Below are 10,650 nucleotides of genomic sequence, written 5' to 3'. Positions count from 1 at the left end.
CAACAATCTCAAGTCAACCAAAAAGCAAACAGATGGAACCTTCATTTTTATAACGACAATTACCATTCTTTTTAGCCAGCATGTGATCAAGTTTAATTTACAACCCTGTAATGTAACCGTGCCCTGGAGATGTCCGACAAGCTTTTATTTGGAGGAATTGCAACAAAACATTAATTATGCGGCCAAAGTAGCCATGGTGCACACCAGGTTGGAACAATGGATTCTTAGATGCTGTTCGTATACCCTGCGGAATTGAGCACATTCACATTATGTTTTTAACAGCAAGAAAAATGTATGAAAGAGACATCAATATTTTTGAGTAATTATGAGAAAAAAATAATGACATAAGGAGTTCCATCATTTTGTTCTGGGCTCTGGGGAACTATTAACTCAGCCTGTGATAAATCACAAAATGGGTCAGTGGGATATTTTTAATTGTGGTAGAAGAAAAATATTCAAAGGGATAATGGAAGCTAGATGAGACTACTACAGACTTGGCTGCAGACATCAAATTACAGCCTCTCTACAAGCAGTGTTGGCCATTTTAAAACTGGCTCTAAGTTATTGTTCTGCATAATTTACACAGATGTTGCCATTTTCTGCTTCTAGTACTTCTAGTTCTAGTACTTATTTGGGCTATGGTGCAGCAGCAGTTCAGCAAACACATATAGTGTGCTAAGTGCAGGAAAATCTGCAGGATTTGTTGTGAGATGCTGCACCCTGATAAATTCCTGCCCTAATCACATTTAGTTCCAACCGATTGAACTCCTGTTTACATAATAACATTCTTCAGGGAACGGGGGTTCCCCTCCCCTACTATAGATAAGGCTCGCACCAGGGTCTCTTCCATGCCCCGTAACACTGCTCTCTCTCCCCATCCTCCCACTCGTAACAAGGGCAGAGTTCCCCTAGTCCTCACCTTTCACCCCACTAGCCGTCACATACAACAAATAGTCCTCCGTCCGTTTCGCCACTTCCAACGTGACCCCACCACTCGCCACATCTTCCCATCTCCCCCCCTGTCTGCTTTCCGCAAAGACCACTCCCTCCGTAACTCCCTTGTCAATTCTTCACTTCCCTCCCGCACCACCACCTCCCCGGGCACTTTCCCTTGCAACCGCAAGAGATGCTACACTTGGTGCTTTACCTCCCCCCACGACTCCATTCAAGGACCCAAGCAGTCGTTCCAGGTGCGACAGAGGTTCACATGCATCTCCTTCAACCTCATCTATGGCATCCGCTACTCTAGATGTCAGCTGATCTACATCGGTGAGACCAAGCGTAGGCTTGGTGATCGTTTCGCTGAACACCTCTGCTCGGTCCGCAATAAGCAACCTGACCTCCCGGTGGCTCAGCTCTTCAACTCCCCCTCCCATTCCATATCCGACCTCTCTGTCCTGGGTCTCCTCCATGGCCAGAGTGAGCACCACCAGAAATTGGAGGAACAGCACCTCATATTCCACTTGGGAAGTCTGCACCCTAGTGGCATAAACATTGAATTCTCCCAATTCCATTAGCCCTTGCTGTCTCTTCCCCTTCTCAGCTCTCCCTCAGCCTTCGGGCTCCTCCTCCTCCTTTTTCCTTTCTTTCCCCCGCCCCCGCCCCACCCTCCATCAGTCTGAAGAAGGGTTTCGGCCTGAAACGTTGCCTATTTCCTTCGCTCCATAGATGCTCCTGCACCCGCTGAGTTTCTCCAGCACTTGTGTCTACATAATCCAGGAGCCTGGATGTCAAAGCAGTTCAAGTTTATACACAGCTTGTGTCCTTAAGGTTTTTGGCAATAAAGCACTTCATTCCAGTTGAGTGAAAATTAAATGGTGTTGGTAGTTCTAGATTCACAGATTTTGAAAGGAATGCAATATAATAAGAGATCACCAGTTGTTAATTGAATACTGAAAAACAATAAGATGAGATGACCTCAAACTGTTTAATTAGTAAGCAGTTCCACAATTAAGAACATTCTACATATGATCTCTCGAATGGCCTGAGTTTAGATTAGTTTAATTTATTATTGTTAAGTGTCAAGTACAGTGAAAAACTTTTGTTTGAGTGCTATCCAGTCAAAACAAACATTGTAGGATGGAGTCAATGGAAGAGAGGTTGGTTTGAGTGATGGTCTGGGCTACGTTCGCATTCTCTGCAATTTCTTGTGGTCTTGGATGGAACTGTTTCTGAACCAGGCTATGATGCATCCTGATAAAATGCTTCCAATGGTGCATCTATAGAAGTTGGTGAGGGTTGTTGGGGACATGCTGAACTTCCGAAGCCTACTAAGATAGTAGAGGCATTGGTGTGCTTTCTTGGCCGTAGCTTCAATGTGGCTGGTCCAGGAAAAATAGATGGTGATATTTATTTATAGGAACTTGAAACTTTTGACAATCTCTACTTCAGTGCCATTAATGTATATTGGGTGTGTGTACTGCTTCATTTCCTGAAGTAAACCATAATCTCCTTTGTCTTGTTGACATTGAGGAAGAGGTTATTGTCTTGGCACCAGGATATGAGGTTCACAATCTCCTTTCTGTACTCCGTCTTGTCATTATTTGGTATCTGGCCACCACAGTGGTGTCGTCAACAAACGTGTAGATTGAGTTAGTCAGTTTAAGCCTTCCAATACAACTTTTGGTATCCTTGTTCCTGTTCAAAGAAAATTAAAATCATAAACGTATATTTATTACTTGCTGATGATAATTTAAAATTTACGTTGTTTTCAGGGGTTGCTATTAAAAAAATGTTTGACTTTAAAAATAGAATCTTAGAGTACCCAAGCAAGCAATGCAGGGTAAATCTTCATAACCTACGAGTGAACATTCAGTTGGAACATTTACAATTCTTTAGGAAACATGTCAAGGGCTTAAAGAATGGAGAGAGGGAATTGACTGGAATCATAACAACAACAATACTATAAAGTCACTCCTTTGCTGGGAGACAATATAGCATATCCTGAAGATACGAAAGATACCATGTACATTCTCCCCATCAACATGAACAGTTCCATGCAACAGTGAATTTTGAGTTGCTTATTATCAGTCATATTAATTATAACCCACTACAGCATGCAAGCCTTGCCACAATCACCAGGTATCTGTGCCACTGCTTTGTGATTAACTTGGTCTGCAATTCCCTTTTGGCATCCTTGATGCCTTTATGAATGTCATAAATTGATTTATTGTAACGTTTGGGATGGTTTGACTTGCATGTTTGCATAATTTGACTCCCATCTGGGAGTGGACCTTGTAGTTCATCCATGATTTCCAATTGGGGAAATTTGAGTATTGCAATGCTTTTCTTTGCACACTTGCTGACAAAGTCTGTGACAGCAGGTTGGAAGCTGTATATTTGGATCAATCCACTGACTCAAACCAATCACAAAGGATCTCATTATGTTTCCTCTGACCAGCACTGCACAACTTTAACAGTTTAGTTTAGTTTATTATTGTCATGTGTGAAAAACCTTTTTTGTTACATGCTATCCAGTCAGCAGAAAAACCATACATGATTACAATCAAGCCTTCCACAGTGTACAGATACAGGATAAAGGGGATAAAGGGTTTAGTGCAAGATAAAGTCCAGTAAAATCAATTAAAGATATTCTGAGGGTCTCCAATGAGGTAGATAGTAGGTCTGAGCCAGGTCCTCCTGCTTCAGTTTCTGCTTATAGTCAGGGAGTAGAAGCACAGCCAGTGGTGAGATCTTCCAAAGTGCGTTTGATAGATGAAGTGGTAGGCGTCTTTGATAGTTGTGTAGTTGTGGTTGAGGGTGTTTAGGCTTCTGTTTAGAGAAGAGACATGCTGATAGTATTTTGGTGGAACATTCTTGGAGCTAGCCTGATTGAAGTCCCCGTCAATTATGAACAAGCCTCAGGGTACTTTGTTTCAAATCTTTTGGTAACAGTGCATAATTCCTCATGTGCAGGCTTAACACCAGCATGGGGTGGGATGTAGACTGATGACAGGATAGATTAAGTGAATTCCCACAGCCGGTAAAAGGGATGACTTCACCATAAGATATCTCAGGTCCAGGGAGCAGAGTACAATGTTGAAGATGGCAATTTTCTTGAATCATTGGAGACTACAGGAGAAGGTTTCTCCACTGTGTTTTGGGTAAGAAATTGCAGTACTTTGTCACAGTGAAGGAATCACATTTTATATCCATGAGTTTGACCAAGTAACTATAAACGGACGGTGTTTAATATCCAGGACATCAACCCAATGACAATGAAGGACTGGTGTTATATGTCCAAGAATTTGCCTTGGTGATATATTAACTTAATCACATATCTGCCATGGTCTTATCCGATTCTTAATGTCATACTTATATTCCTTTCTTCCTATGTTGCTAAGAGAAGCTTGTGTGGTGATAGTATTGATGTAACTGTTTGATTAACATGGAATCCTCTGGGTTCATTGATAATAAAAAAATATGTGGGAGGTGATTAGATTCATTCTTGCTGGAGATATTGCAATATGACATCAATGTAACATGTTAGCTGAAATTAAATAAATGGCTTAATATATATTAATTTAATGATATAACTTCTACTTACAATGAAGTAAACTGGAAATTAATTCAGGCTTCAACTGAGATTCGGATACCTATTTTTAATATTCATATTAAACTGGGATGGGAAATATTGCTGAAAATCAAAAGGTTGTTTTTACAATTGAGAAAAATAACGAAAGTTCAGTGTTCACAGTACAGGCATAGTTGATGGCAAGCTTCACTATCATAGTAGTGAGTTTGTGGTGAAAATATCGTATCCACTGGAGCACATTTAGTAGCTGCCCTGAACTGGAAAAAAAATCATAGGCTAAAGTAAAGTAGAGCGAGGACAGCAGTCTCCACACAGAGAGTACCCAAGGTCAGGATCAAACCCAGGTCTCTGGTGCTGTGAGGCAGCAGCTCTGTCAACAGTGGCACTGTGATATATAGCTTCAATGTGGTTGGTCGAGGAGTATAACGGTAATAGATAGTAATATTCACCCAAAGAACTTTAAGCTTTCAACCATTTCCACTTTGGCACCATTAACGTTGATTAGGCATGTACTCCACAATGGTTTATTTTAAAGACAATAACTAGCTCCTTCATCTTATTGACATTGAGGAGGAAGTTGTTGACCTGACACCATGTTACCTAGCTCTCTATCTCCTTCCTATCTCATCATTGTTCGAGATCCAGTGCACCACAGTGGTGCCTTTTGCAAACTTGTAGATGGTCAGATCAGAATTTGGCTGCACAGTCGTGAGTGTATAAGGAGTATGATAGGGGATGAGAATGCATCAATGTTGAGAATTATTGTGGATAATGTGTTGTCATCTATCCTCATTGATTATGGCCTGTGGGTCAGAAAGTCAAGAATCCAGTGGCAGAGGGAATGCTGACTCCTGGGTCCAGGAGCATAGAGATGAGTTTGGATTTAAAAAAATCAACCAACCTCAAATCAAGAGGCTGCGGAGCAGGCAATGATATGAAAGTTTAGCTGGTTAGCTTATTTTCAGGCAGTCTCTCAGGATTAAAATGATCTAGTTCCATGCTGCTTAAGGTAGAGCTTAAAAATATAAAGGGATTATACTCTCGGTCTCCCAATAGCCAGCGGGAGATAGTGGAACAATGGTTCAATGGTACTTTATTGTCACGTGTACCTGAGTTCCTTGAAATTATTTTTGACATACAGTTTGGTGACAATCATACTGTATGTTAGGCACAATCATACTAAGTACAAGAGTGGGCCTCCGTGACATGACTGTGCCTCCCACAATCGACCGCTAGAGCCGCTGAGGGTGTGGGACCCCCCCCTCGCTCAGTGGCATTGGTCACTTCTTCCAGCTGCAGATGCCGCCAGATTGTGTAGACAGATAAAAGAAAGATGTTAAAGCAACAGGATTGTCATAGTGAATGACTTTAATTTCACAAATATTGACTGGGATTTACTCAGTGCAAAAGGTTTCAATGAGGCAGAAATTGTTAAATGTTCCAGTGAGGGGAAGGGATATAAATGGCAAGATAAGTGAGCCTCGCATGACTACGGAGATTGTAAATTTGCTCAAAAAGAACAAAGAAACGTATGTAAGGTTTAGAAAGGTGAAATAAAACAGTGTCTTTGGGGAATGTAAAGCAGTGTCAAAGTACTCATGTGGGTATTGAGAAGCGCCAACAGGGGTCATGAAATATAATTGTTGAGACCAATTAAAGAAAATCCCAAGGCTTTTTATATGTATATTAAAATCACAAATATAACCAGGTAGGAGCACTCAAGCCTAAAGGAGATAATTTTATGCGTGGAGTCACAGGATGTAGGTGAGATACTAAACAGGTACTCTGCATCTGTATTCACTAAGGATGTCATGTAGGACAGTTTGATAATTGTGGGGAATAATAATATGCTGGGGTAATTTGAGATAAAGAAGGAGGGTGCTGGAGCTCTTGTGACTTTTAAGCGGGATAAGTCCCCAGGGTCTGAAGGGATCTATCCCAGGTGACTGAGAGAGGCAAGATAGGAGATTGCAGGGGCATTGACAAAGAATTTGTTTTTTTCTGTAGCCACTGGTGATTTTCTGGAAGACTAGAGAGTTGTCAATGGTGTTTCTTTGATTAAGAATGAAAGTAGAGATAATCCAATAAATTATAGGCCGTGAGCCTCATGTCAGAGGTAGGGAAGCTATTGGAAAGTATTCTTTGGGATAGGATTCACTCTCATTTATAAAACTATGGGCTAATTATGGACAGTCAGTCAGCATGAACATTGTCTATAGGAGGTCATGTTTTCAGAGCCTGATTGCGATTTTTGAAGAGATAATGATGATGATCGATGAGGACACGGCAGTGGATGTTGAACATATAGATTTAGTAAGGCAATATAAAAAAGATACAGCATTGAAGCAGGCCTTTCAGCCTACAAGTCCACACTGACCATTGATTTCCCATTCACACTAGTTCTATGTTATCCCACTTTTGCATCCACTCCCTGGAGGCTATTTATAGAGGCCTATTAACCTACAAACCCACACGTTTTTGGGATGGGAAGGGAAGCTGGAGCAACCAGAGAAACCTCAAGTGATCACATGTAGAAGGTACAAATTCAACACAGACAGCACCTGAGGTCAGGATCGAACCCGAGTCTCTGGTGCTGTCGAGTAGTAGCTCTACCAGCTACACCACTGAGATATAGTCCCTCATAGTAGGCTGATCCAGATGATTAAAATGCATGGGATACATGGATTCTTGGTCATTTGGATTTAGAGCTGGCTTACTCGTAGAAGACAGAGTGTTGTGGTGGAAGGTGTTATTCGAGCTGGAGGTCTGTAACCAGCGGAGTTCCACAGGGATCTGTACTTTGATCTCTGTTGTTTGTGATAGATATGAACAACTTGGACATACATGTGGATAGGTTGGTTGTAAGTTTGCAGACAACACCAGCATTTGTGGTGTTGCAAATAGTGAGAATGGCTGTCAACATCTACGGCGAGATATGAATTAGCTGCAGAAATGAGTGGAGAAATGGCAGATGTAGTTAAATCCAAGCAAGTGTGAGGTATTGTGCTTTGGAAGGTTGCATGTAAGGGGAATGTATACAGTTAATGGTAACTCTTAACAATATTGATGTAGAAAAGGGATCTTTGGATCCACAGCTCACTGAAAATGGCAACACAAGTAATAATAATAATAATAATAATGGATGGGATTATATAGCGCCTTTCTAATACTCAAGGCACTTCAAATGGTAGATCAAATGGTAAAGGAGGCAGATGGTATGATTGTCTTCATCAGTTGTGCCACAGAGTACAAAAGTCAGGAAGTCATGTTGCAGCTTTGGAGGACATTGGTTAGGCTGTATTTGGCGTATTATCTGCATTTCTGGTCAACACATTACAGTAAGGATGTGGTGGCTTTGGAGAAGATGCATAAGAGGTTTAGCAGAAATCTACCTAGATTAGAGGGTATTAGCTAGATGGGGAGGTTGGACAAACTTGGATTGTCTTCTCTGAGAAGTCTGATGATGAGTGGAGATCTGATAAAATGACATAAATTTATAAGAGGCACAGATGAGGTAGATGGTCAGAACTCAATCAATGGGGTTTTTGCATTTAATCTATGAAGCTATGATCAGATCCGTTGAACTTTTTATTGCCCCACTTGTAGGCTCTTCTCATAACAGACCTTTGAACAAGTGTGTTGACTATGAGTCTGATGTTGGCCATGTAAATGTTGTGCCTTGTACAACTGAGAGTAGCTAGAGCCTCAACACTAGCGATATTTTTCTAGGAGAAGACCATGACTTAACTTCACTTATCCTTCCAGCGGATTTCGAGAATTTTGTGGGGGATTTCAGTGGTTATTTTTCAAAGACTTTGAGGTGTCTGCTGTAGTTAGTCCATGTCTCAGAAGCATGTTGGATAGCAGAAATCGCCTGGTTGGCAGACCATGTATTTCTTATGTTTTCAGTTTCTGATACCTTTTTTCTCTTCCTTTTTCCCTTTTCCCAATCGAAGGTCGCACTGACACTTTGATAGAATGGTGAATATCATCACACCCTTATTGAAGTTGCTGCTGAGATGTGAGAATTGATTCATGTTTTCCAGGATGTTGTATAAAATATTTATCGTCAGACAATTGTATGGCAGAAGCACATTGGTAGAAGAATTTTGTCTCATCAATGTTATGTTTCCGACCCATCCTCTTACATGCTTCAGTAACCATGTTGATGAAGGGCTCGAGCTCGGCCTCCAAGCCACAACCATCATCTCCGCGACTACGTTAAAGTGAACTTGGTTATGGAGTTTGGATGCCGCAGGTAGAATAGTTTCCCATTGAAGTCTGGCAGGAAGTTTGTCAGAGTTGTCAGAGATGCAACAATGTGCTGATAAAGATTGTGTACAGTTTAAGGGCCTTGTTTGCATCTGATCTTCATGGAGATTCGCTCTGCAGTTGGCCTATTTGTTAGATTAATCCTTTTTGAGCAGTCATTAACTAAATGTACGAAGACATAACACTTTATGTGGATCTCTGAATTTGAGAAGGGTGTTCCAAATTCCTTTTCATCTGACAGTCAAAGGTTTCATTGAAGTTGAGAAAGGTCATGCATAGTGGCTGATTTTTCTCCATACATTTTCTTCTAATTGTCCCATGATGAAGTGCAAATGATCAAAATCCTCACTGATTCAAGGCGCAGCACTTTGGCCACTGGGATATGGTGATTGATGAGGACACTGGAATTGACTTCCCCTGGGGCAGGAAGCAATGAGATGCCTCAGTGGTTGCCACAGATTGCCCTCTCCTTCCAGTAAACATGTCCTTTGGTGGTCACACCAGAACCTTTCCTTTCAGTAACTGAGGGCCACCTTTGAATCCTCAAATTGATATGCCCGCAGGAAATTCAATTTGATCTAATGCTTGCTTCATGTTGGCATCCCTGAGATTTGTTGCAGTTGTACAGGGTCTTGGTGAGACCACACCTGGAGTATTGCGTACAGCTTTGGTCTCCAAATCTGAGGAAAGCCATTCTTACCACAGAGGGAGTACCGAGAAGGTTCACCAGATTGATTCCTGGGATGTCAGGACTTTCATATGAAGAAAGACTGGATAGACTCGCCTTATACTCGCTGGAATTTGGAAGATTGAGGGGGGATCTTATAGAAACTTACAAAATTCTTAAGGGGTTGGACAGGCTAGATGCAGGAAGATTGTTCCCGATGTTGGGGAAGTCCAGGACAAGGGGTCACAGTTTAAGGATAAAGGGGAAATCCTTTAGGACCGAGATGAGAAAAACATTTTTCACACAGAGAGTGGTGAATCTCTGGAACTCTCTGCCACAGAAGGTAGGTGAGGCCAGTTCATTGGCTATATTTAAGAGGAAGTTAGATGTGGCCCTTGTGGCTAAAAGGATCAGGGGGTATGGAGAGAAGGCAGGTACAGGATACTGAGTTGGATGATCAGCCATGATCATATTGAATGGCGGTGCAGGCTCGAAGGGCCAAATGGCCTACTCCTGCACCTATTTTCTATGTTTCTATTTGCTGGTATGCCATCCCTTTCCCAGATGAAGATAACTGGATCATGGCTTAAGCACTTCACTGCTGAGGTTTAGAATTTCTGGGGCTGTACCATCTTCTCCCGAGGCCTGGATATTTTTGACTTGGGTTATATTCATTTCTTATAGCTCAGATGTAGCAGCAGGGAGGAGGATATTCCTTCCAGTGGCCATTAACAACCTGTTCCGTTCTGAATAATTTTACCTCCATTTTTGGTTCTACGTCAGTTGGGTCCTTTGGTATTTGAACTGTACATGACTTTGATAATACTGAAGATCCCTTACATATCAGGGCCATCAGTGCGTTGCTGATTCTCCTTCATTTTTCCCATCCTCCATCTGTTCTTCAGCTCACAAGTTAGAAAATAAGTGAGTTTTAAGTTGCAGAGATGGGGAGATGGTGATGGAGCCAACAAAGAGACTGCTGGTTATACCATGGAGGCCAAGGTTGGTTATGTGATACTAATGATGTTGGTGTCTTCTGGGAGAGTGTGATAAACACTCGTTGATCAACATTGATCTGTATGAAGGCATGTAATTGAGTGCAGTAGAGAGAAAAAGTGCTGGAACCAAGAAATCTGAATTTGTGCTGAAAACAATGGAATTAAGATAATGTTGGAAA

This window comes from Amblyraja radiata, chromosome 3 (genome assembly GCF_010909765.2).
Source record: "Amblyraja radiata isolate CabotCenter1 chromosome 3, sAmbRad1.1.pri, whole genome shotgun sequence".
Classification (NCBI taxonomy): Eukaryota; Metazoa; Chordata; class Chondrichthyes; order Rajiformes; family Rajidae; genus Amblyraja; species Amblyraja radiata.
This window is presented reverse-complemented; position numbering follows the sequence as displayed.